This window comes from Montipora capricornis, chromosome 3, assembly GCF_036669925.1.
Source record: "Montipora capricornis isolate CH-2021 chromosome 3, ASM3666992v2, whole genome shotgun sequence".
NCBI classification, from domain to species: Eukaryota; Metazoa; Cnidaria; class Anthozoa; order Scleractinia; family Acroporidae; genus Montipora; species Montipora capricornis.
Genome location: NC_090885.1, coordinates 14814698 through 14822257, shown reverse-complemented (window position 1 = coordinate 14822257; position 7560 = coordinate 14814698). Strand labels below are relative to the sequence as shown.

Sequence of the window (7560 nt, the reverse complement as noted above, 5' to 3'; positions counted from 1 at the left end):
ATGAAGCATAGTTCTTTTTAGCGATCGCTTATATCTGTTGTACACATGACTCTGATAATGGAGTAGAAGCCCTTTGTTGGTCTTTTTTCTGTAGACAGAGGAGTTAATGTGGTTATCGGTCTTAGTGATTACCATGCCTACGAAGGGTAAGCTGTTGTTGACTGCTGTTTCCATTGTAAATTGGATTGCTGGGTAGCAGCAGTAAGGTCAGGTACTAGGGCGAAGGTATCATTGACGTATCTTTTAGAAATTGGGAAGTTTGTTTTAATGTGCAAGTTTTTCCTCGATGGATCACATAAAGGTGTTTGCCATAAGTGGTCTTATGGTGAACCCATCGCAACGCCGTCTATTGCTCGCACAAGCCGCCGTTAAACTGGAAAAGCTGATCTTTGGTTGTAATTGTAAGCAGTTCAATTAGGTCTCCTTCACTGAAAATGACTCCATTCCAGCAAAACTGTTTATTTAAATTCGTTCATTCTTTTGTTTATCCCCGCCTCATTTATTCTCATGTCTTTTCCCACTCTCTATTTATTTATATAACGTTACCTGATCATGACTTAAAATAATTTGCATATTTCTAGTTTATACAGAAACTGTGGTGCTGCGTCCGTGAGAGAGTGAAACAGGAAAATTTTCGGTTTTATCAAGCCTGTTGATAAAGTTTGAGTTACCACCGTGAACGATTTGGAAAGCTGACGTTTCGAGCTTTAGCCCTTCATCAGGCCATATAGAGGAATTGTGGGTGTTGTTGGTTTTTACGCGGGTGTGGAGGAGCTTTGCCATTGGTGGAAATATGGTAACATGAATTTGTGAATAAATTAATGGAATGAGAGGCGTTCATTGATTCTGCGAGGGTAGAGTGTACCTAGTTGAAAGATAAATTTTTGCTCCAGATTCTTGCGGCTTTCTGTGTTCCCGTGGTGTAGGGATAGGCCGCAAATTGTCATGTTGTGGTGGGAGTGATTAGGAAGATTAAAATGTCATCTGTGTCGTTTTTTTCTACATCTCGTAGGTGTTCGCGAAAGCGGTTCCCCCAATTTTCTTCCTTTTTCGCCAATATAGGTCTTCTTACATAGTGTGCAAGTTATGCAATAGATGACGTTTGCAGAGATGCAGGTGAAGTGATCAGTGATTTTAACGGATCGATTCGGTCCTGTGAAATAAAAAATAAGTTTTGAATCGTGTGCGTGTACATTTGAAAGTTCCCGCTTCCTTGTCAGAATTAAATCCGCTCCTAAAGTTACCTATGTTTTTGTCGCGTTTGACTGAAATGGTGGTAGAGGAAATATATGTTTAGTTTTGGGATCATTGCGGAGAATTTTGAAGTTTTGAGAATGGCGTTTTTGACTGCAAGGTTTTAAGGATGGTAGGTGAGAGTGAATGGGATTCTGTTGGTTTCTTCGTTCTGTGACGTTTGTAGGGCGGTCTCTCGATCGATTTCTTGGGCACGATGTTTGCCTGTGGTGACAGCGGAGTCAGGGTAGCCACGTTTTTTGAAAAACTGGCACTTTTCCTCACACTTGCTGTTAAAGTCGGACTCGTCACTACAGAGGCGCCTTAGCCTAAGAAATTGAGAGAATTGGGTGGCATTTTGTACGTGTTGAAGATGAGAGGACGAATGTAGCGAGTAGTTATGGGAATCTGCTGGTTTTTAGTGTAAGCTTGTAGATAAACCGTTGCCGTTGAGTGAAAGTTTAATGTCGAGGAAAGGAAGTGAATTTTAGGAAATTTCCCAGGTGTATTTTAGAGCCGGATGGAAAGAATTGACTGATTAAGTAATGAATTGGTTGAGTTCCGCTTTGCTGGATGAAGTAGCACCGACACAGTCATCGATGAAACGTTTGTAAAGATCACGTTTTGGTCCGTTGTAATTAGAGAAAAATTCGTTTTCGATATAGCATACGTGAAGGTTGGTGTACCTAGGTCCCATTTTGGTTCCCATTGCAACACCGTTGATTTGTTTGTAGTAGCTGTTGCCAAATGAAAAACAGTTGAGTGTGAGAACCAGTTCTGCCAGACGAAGTAAGGTTTCCGAGCTCGGTTTTTTTAACAGGACGTTGGTTCAAAAAATGTATGAGTGCTTGGAGGCCTTTATTTTTGGGAATTACGGTGTATAAAGATGTGATGTCCATAGTGAGAATGATTTTGTTTTCGCCCGAGAAATTGAAAGTACGGAAAATATCAAGTGCATGGTTGCTGTCTTTGATGTACGAAGGTAGTGACTTAACAAGGGGTTTCATGATTTTGTCTAAATAGCTCGAGATAAGTTCAGTTGGGCAACTACATGCTGAGAGAATTGGACGGCCTAGGTTGTTGGGTGTGTGAATTTTAGGTTTGAAATATATGCACGAGGTCCTAAGAGTATCGAAGATGAGATTTTGGGCGGTGACTGATAGTTGTTTGGTTGTTGTTTGGTTATGAGTTCCTGAATGGTTTCTTTGACAATTTTTTGGTTGGCGGAAGTTAGGTCTTTGTTGACTTTGGTGTAAAAAGCGGTGTCCGAAAGTTGCCGAATTGCTTCTTGTTGGTAGAGGTCGGTGCGCCAAAGGACTCAGTATTGCGCCGCCTTTGTCGGCTGCTTTGATCACGAGGCTATTCCTTTTTTTTAGATTTATGAGAGCAGGCCATTCTTCTTTAGAAAGATTGAAGTTTAGTTTATGAAGATCATGGCGGCATTTTTTGGTGAAAAAGTCTAAATTGATGCGAATTGGCTCTCTTGCGGAGTCCATTTTTAAGCATGGTTAGTGTTTCAAAAACGCCTTTTTCTGTAGTGTCGGATTGGTCTTCTTTTTCATGGAAAAATAATGCTTTTAGTTGGACGCGGCGAAGAAACTTTTCGACATCTTGTTTGGTTGAGAATTCGTCGGTTTTTTTTTGGTTATAGTGACAAAGTTAAGGCCTTTGCTAAGAACAGATTTTTCAGCGTCCGAAGGTGGTAGATTTTGTGGAATTTTGACTGCAGTGTTATGGTTTTGGTTTTCGAGGTGTTGCTCTGTTTTCTTGAGGATTCGTAAGTTTTTCTAGCTTGTTGTTCTTAGTTTGTTCTAAATGGTTGAAGAGTTTGGAGTTGAGAGCCTGGATTTTGATGCAAGTAGATCACAGTAAGACTGAAGGACATGCAATGGAAAGCCGAGAGCGACATTCGATGACAAGTTGCTTGTTCAATTCGTTGCGTTTAGAGCACATGGCTCTGATCGTAATTCTCATGATGTTGCGTGAAAAAGTGTTTTGGGCTCGCTTAATTTCGTGAAGGTATTTTTGGTTGAAATTGGAAACATTGGAGAAAGTAGACGCGTAGAAATTCGAACGCAAACCTTTGAAACTTACTCTTTGGCCAGAGGGCCAATTCGCATCAATAGATGCCTCCAAGCACTCAAATATTTTTCAACCATAGTTGAACGATGTTGCAATGGGAGCCAAAATGGGATCTAGCTACACCAATCTTTTCGTAGGTTACCCTGACTCCGCTGTCACCACAGGCAAACATCGTGCCCAAGTAATCGATCGAGAGAACGCCCTACAAGCGTCGCCGAACGAAGAAACCAATAGAATTCCATTCACTTTCACCTACCATCCTTAAAACCTTGCAGTCAAAAATGTCATTCTCAAAAACTTTAAAATTCTCCGCAACGATCCCAAAACTAACATATATTTCCTCTACCACCATTTCAGTCAAACGCGACAAAAACATAGAATAACTGACCACTTGACATGCATCTCCGCAAACGTCATCTATTGCATAAGTTGCACACTATGTAAGAAGACCTATATAGGCGAAACAGGGAGAAAATTGGCGGACAGCTTTCGCGAACACCTACGAGATGTAGAAAAAAACGAAACAGATGCCATTTTAATCACAACATGACAATTTGCGGCCTATCCCTACACCACGGGAACACAGAAAGCCACAAGAATTTGGAGCAAAAATTCATCTTTCAACTAGGTACACTCTACCCTCGCAGAATCAATGAACGCCTCTCATACCATTAATTTCATGTTACCATATTACCACCAATGGCAAAGCTCCTCCACACCCACATGAAAACCAACAACACCCACAATTCCTCTATTCTCCCTGAAGAAGGTCTAAAGTTCGAAACGTCATCTTTCCAAATGTTCACGGTGGTAATTCGACCTTTATCAACAGGTTTGATAAAACCAAAAATTGTCCTGTTACAATAATTTGCATTTGATAATGGTGAGAGGGCGTCGCCGAAGCAATTTTTCCTTTCGTAAACAAGCGATGCCATTAAGTGTGTCGTTTGCAAATGAGGAAAAATATAGTTAATCTAGGACTAGATTAGCAGCGTATGGCACATTGAATTATAAAAAAAGATAAGAAAAAACCTTGGAAAAAAAATTTAAAAAATTAGAAACAATTAATGGAATGATGTCGAGTTCGGTTTATTGACTTGGAGCAGTTTACTTAACCTCTGCACTACCGAAACAACAACAACCTCAGAGTGCCAATTTTAACGGTATTTAAATGAAGCTAATCCTAACAATTTATTGAACGCTAACGGAATAAAAAGGCTTGGTTAGTAAGAATGACATTGACCATCAAAATTGGCATGGAAAAGGAAATTAGCGTTGCCGAAACGTCATGTTTCTATCTTGCTACTCTTTAGTCTAAAGTGACCTCATAGTGTGATGCAAACGCGTGTGTATCGCGCGTGGCTGCCACGATTATCATCTATGCTTGAGGCGAGAAGAAAATAAACGATAGCCTCCGAGAATAGCAGAAGACAAATCCAAATCTTAGCTTGATAAAGCGATTAGAAGTTTCGTTTGCTCATACGACTACGTGTTCGCCATTCTGTTCAATTACGCTGCACTGTATTTACTTCAAATGACCCCCCTTGATCGAGGTTGTTTGAAATAATTCTAATCCTATTATAATCACGTACTGTCATTAGTTTGTGTGTGAACCAATTTCAAACTTAATTGGATTATAATTCGATCACAATCGAGGCCTAATGTGAACAGGGCTCTAGTTTAATTTCGTCAGTTTTCAGATTCGATTTTCGCAGTCCCTCGTTTCATCCAGTCATACCTAATTAGCTTTTAGATTTTATATTGTCTGTTACTACAATACCCTCACCAGTTGTGTACAACAGCACGACCATCGTCCGTGGTCATGATCGATTAAGCTTTCGAATTTTCATGCGGCAACCTTTCGCCCTTGAACCGCGAAAACGGAATCGAATCCTATACTTCTTCGAAATTAAACTTAGTATAGGTAATCGCATGGGGCCGAGTAAAATGAAGGATTAATATCACGCGTGTTTTCAGAAGTTGCTGAAATTGCCCCACCCTGCAAGCAGAGCCTTTCTTTTGCTTGCTCGATTTTCCTCAGTAAAGAAAAAGACAAAAGGAGGCTCTGCTCGCAGGGTGAAATTGCCCGAGTCGCGCAGCGACGAGGGCAATTTCAGCAACTTCTGAAAACACAAGTGATATTAATCCTTAATTTTACGAGGACCCATTGCGATTACTTGTTAATAACAAAGAGGGCAAAATTTTCTTAACACTGTTGAGGCACCTCGAAAAACAGACAGCTAATCGGAAACACTCGTTCGCTCGGAAGCAAAACAACTGACAAACAGACAAGCAAGTCAACTTGTTCTTTGCGTCCAAAACGAGTATAGATGATTGTTATTTACATCCACTCGAGAGGAAAATACGAGTTTCATTCGTGAACAACTGTAACAACGATTAAACCAAATGTTAAGCCTCCATTTATTTTATTCACCTGTGCTGTAGAGGTTTTTACCACTTGCAAATACGCATCCGTAAACATAGCAAACGGTTTGTCCTAAGAAATCCACCAAATTTGAGGTACTCGTTCCTCCTGTCAATGGCAAATTGTTCTGTGACCTTTTTGTTGAGGTGCAAGATGTCGTGGTAAACTGAAAGCCCTTGACGAAAGGAATCATTTTGTTTTTCAACCACACAATCCCGCTACGCCGGGCGCCATGTAAGCCGATCCAAGTTTTAAGTTTTTCTCGAAAAAAACCTTTTGCCCTTCTTCTTGTCACTCGAAAATTCAAATTTCAGATCATCTTTTAAAGCCAATTCTTAATCTTTATGCCTTTTCGGCGAATGCAGCGCGAATTAAAAGACAAACTTCGATGAAGACGAAGTTGTTTTGCTCAAACAGAAGAAACCAACTGAATGTGGAAGACGTACGTTCAGCCAATCAGGAGCGAGAATTTTTGGCGCTCGACCAATCGTGAGCGAGTAATTTTGCCCTCTTCTCAAGCAAAATTAAGAAAAAATACCCTCTTCATTGACCAATCAGCATTCAGTAATTTTGCCCTCTTTGTTATTAAGTTTGAAACCGACACTATATTGCAAAGACGGACGGTGTCGCGCAAAAGAACTTTTAAACATCAAATAGACAAATTGTGTTTTGTGATGTACTTATGGCTTTTGCGTGTTGTTTGCTATGTATATAATTAAAGTAGCACGTACTACATGAACATTCTAGTATGCAGTTTTAATTAAAATCAGTGTCATGTACGAGAAAAATGGTGGTCGGATCACTGGTTTTGAAGCCCCTAGGCCTCGGTGACCAAAATTTCTCAGAAAGGAATTGAGTTACTTTATAGGAAAAATACCCTAATCGTTTGTCAGGTGTAATTTGCTTGAAAATGTTGTAGATATGCTTACATAAATAGGTTATGGCACTGCTGTACAAACAAGAGTTCGATAAAGCGATCAATTTTGCACAGGTCTGAGTGACAGAATCTCCAGCATCTATTATCAACACAATTATGCTTACCTTTGCTCCTTGATAACGAAGCTTAATTTTTTCTCCAAATAATTGTGCGGGCAGGTATGTCTACGATTTTAACCCGCGCATTAATGGCATTCATCCCGCTTTGCAAAGACTCAGTATAAATTTTTGGGAAGATGATACATAACAAAGCAATTCAAGAAAATCCAATTCAATTGAAATTTGCCGTTATATACCGATCGCGAGGGGTGGAACGAGGCCAAGGAAATTCCTTCGTCACTACGTTATTCCAAGGCTCCCAGGTCATTTGTTCCCAACACGCCCTGATTGCAAATAGCTGTGATATAATTGCCAATTGTTGAGGCAGAAACAACCAAGTTTGGCCTGTTCACACCAAATCTACATAATGCAAAACTGTAACTCAGTGGAAAAGCTTAAAGTAAAAGTTATAATTCGAGACTAACAAACCTCATCGTGGCTTAGAGATCTGCGTTACTTACGCTACACCAATATGTTTTAAAGCACTAGTTTGGCTTAAACATCGGTTTTTTGTAAGCAGGTTAAACGTATTGGTTGAATCGTATATAGTTGACAACACCATCATGATTATAAATGCTTTCAAGGTGATAGCAATGGGCGCACAATTACGCCGCCCAAAATTCAACTCTACGATGTAGCATTCTGTCACAGTGAACAAGCAAGGCTCACCTTTTACCGCGAAGTGTTTCAGATTTTTTCGGTCGTTCAATACTGCGGCTTGCAGATATCCTAGGGAGTGCCGCCAACGTACTTAGTCAAAATGACCCCAAAGTGAGCTTCATCCC

General features: G+C 40.2%; 1 protein-coding gene across 2 annotated transcripts in view; it reads right to left on the bottom strand.

The window, feature by feature from the left end:
• LOC138042334 (uncharacterized) overlaps positions 1-7560 on the bottom strand; it is a 42852-nt gene extending 35292 nt beyond the window's left edge. For both annotated transcript variants that reach the window (XM_068888190.1, XM_068888189.1), the window contains exon 1: positions 7445-7560. The gene's annotated coding sequence lies outside the window, so the exon portion shown is untranslated. The remainder of the gene's footprint in view (positions 1-7444) is intronic.